Here is a 2,608-nt window from a genome sequence, read left to right as displayed (position 1 = left end):
AGTGCTTAATAAGCTAATCCCTCTGTAATTATTGCACTCGCTTTTATCTCCCTTTCTCTTGTATATTGGTACGATAATCGCTTCTTTCTAATCGTCTGGGACATCTCCCATCTCGAACATAAATTTATCAATTCACAAACTCTATGTGGTATGTACTCGCCACCGTGTTTAAGCATTTCAGCGTTAATACCGTCTACCCCGGCAGCCTTACCGTTTTTCAAGTTCTTAATTATATCCCTAACCTCATTGACACAGACTTTTTCAATTGAGTTTTCTAACGCATCGTGTTCAACATCGCAGTTGTGGTGTCCTATAGCTTCATCTCCGAATTGTCTCCTAAAATAGTCTCTGAAAGCCTCTAGTATTCCATCTGCATCATATACCATTCCCCCCCTACTAATTTTATAATTAATTAATATAAACCGATATTATTTAAGCTAGTCAGATCGCCCATTAGTGGGACACGAATTTTGGAGCATCCCAGTGGGCACAAAATTTGGTGACGTCTTTACGATATCGTTACGACATCTTTACGAAGTCCTATGTCCGTGTCGTTTCGGTGTCTTTACGATATCGTTAAGGCATCGTCAGATCATACGACGTGTTTACGATATCGTAAAGACACCTTAACGGCATGAACATAGGATATCGTAAAGTTGTCGTAAAGATGTCGTAACGATGTCGTAAAGATGTCATAACAATGTTGTAAAGACGTCGCCAAATTTTGTGCCCACTAAGATATCCTTAAGTGGGACACCAAAGAAGAAGAACTGGGACAAGGAAAATTCAGTGGATTTTATCAAAATAAAATTGCACAATTTACTTATAATTTATTACAGAATACACTAAAAAGCAAGAATGGATTGTGATTATGGTCTAATTATTTATAAAGAAATAGACGTAGAAATGATTATAGACGCGAAAACAGGATACTTAAACGATTAGTTAAAGAAAGCAAAGATACAATTAGAGCAGAAGAAGAGATAAAAATACAAAACGACTTTGAAGGAAGCAGGAAACTAGTTTATAAAAAAATGAAAGGAAAAAAAAGTACAGAAATTGTCAACATTTAGCTTAAGGCAAATAACAGAAAAAAGTTTGAGAGTAGGAAAAAAAGTTTTCTGTGCATTTGTTGACCGAGAAAAAGCTTTTGACAAGGTAGATAGAAGTAAACTTTGGGAAGTCCTGAAAGAGTATGGAGTCAATGGATGGATCCTACAAGCTATAAAAACAATATATACAGGTAGCAAAGCGAGTGTAAGAGTGAATGGGAAACTGAGTGACTGTTTCGATATTATTCAAGGAGTTAGACAAGGATGCGTTATTTCTTCATGGTTTTTTATATTATTTATGGACAGGTGTTTAAGAATGGCTCTCTTCGACGAAGAGGGTGTGTATCGCGAAACAATAAGGGTACGTGGGTTAGCGTTCGCAGATGATAAGGTTGTTATGGCAGAGTCTATCGAAGACTTACAAAGAATGTTGAATAAACTAGATGCAAGCATGAAGAGCATGTGCCTCAAAATTAACGCAAATAAAACAAAAACTATGGTGTTCGAAGGAAAGAGTGAGAAAACACTGCAATATTCTATTAAATGATGAGAGAATTGAACAAGTTGATAAGTTCGTATATCTTGGTAGCTTATTTACTAGGGACGGGAAGATAGATGAGGAGTTAGATAGACGAATAAATGAAGGTAAGAAAGTTATTGGTAGAGCAGGTCCCCTTATCAGAAGTAAAAATATATCAAATAAAGCTAACATGGCAATACATAATTCTATATTTGTACCGACTGTACTATACGGTAGCGAGACATGGACTTATCAAGAAAAAGATAAGAGTAAAATTAACGCAATTGACATGAGATTCATGCGCATAATATGCGGGAAAACCCTGATGGACAAAGTAAGTAACGAGACAATTCTAAAAGAATGTGGTGCAGAAGAGACGCTAGTAGACACATGGGAAAGAAATCGGTTAAGATGGTTCGGTCACGTTGACAGAATGCCAAATGAACGACTAACGAAACAAGTGTATCAAGGTAAAGTAAATGGCAGCGTGCCCAGAGGTAGACCAGGGCAGGAAAGTATGGCGGCAAATAGTTAATAAAAAGAGTGTCAGTAGAGTGAATGAAGCCTGAAACAAAAGACCTTGGCCACTAATGGACCCAAGTGGGGAACCTTACATAACGACTTCGTGAGGTTCTTCGCTTGGGGTGATTGCTAGAGAGATTGATCAGCAACCTGGGTCGGAGCAGTGTTGCGGAGCGAACGTGTTATTTACTTAAATAGCACGAGAATTCTAAATCAATCTGAAAAATCTCTATCCCTTCCACACACTACCCCTTTCCCCTACTGAGTGAGTCACGCCTACCCCGAAAGGGAAATGGCTTAATGGTGTAATAATAATAATATTTATTCTAAAAAAGTTTTTCAAAGTCACAACTGTTTATCTTTTTCTATCCATAATATTCACAACTGTTTATTTTCTCTATCACTGACTTTATCCCTTGTGGTCCCATGGGCCTACCTTTTTCTACCTTTGCTGTTCACAAATTCCTATCTTCATCTATCTCAGACTACTCACTATCAACGATATATCTTTTCA

The sequence above is a fragment of the Belonocnema kinseyi genome, chromosome 5 (assembly GCF_010883055.1).
Source record: "Belonocnema kinseyi isolate 2016_QV_RU_SX_M_011 chromosome 5, B_treatae_v1, whole genome shotgun sequence".
NCBI classification, from domain to species: domain Eukaryota; kingdom Metazoa; phylum Arthropoda; class Insecta; order Hymenoptera; family Cynipidae; genus Belonocnema; species Belonocnema kinseyi.
The sequence above is the reverse complement of the archived record's forward strand: the minus strand, read 5'-3'. Positions refer to the sequence as shown.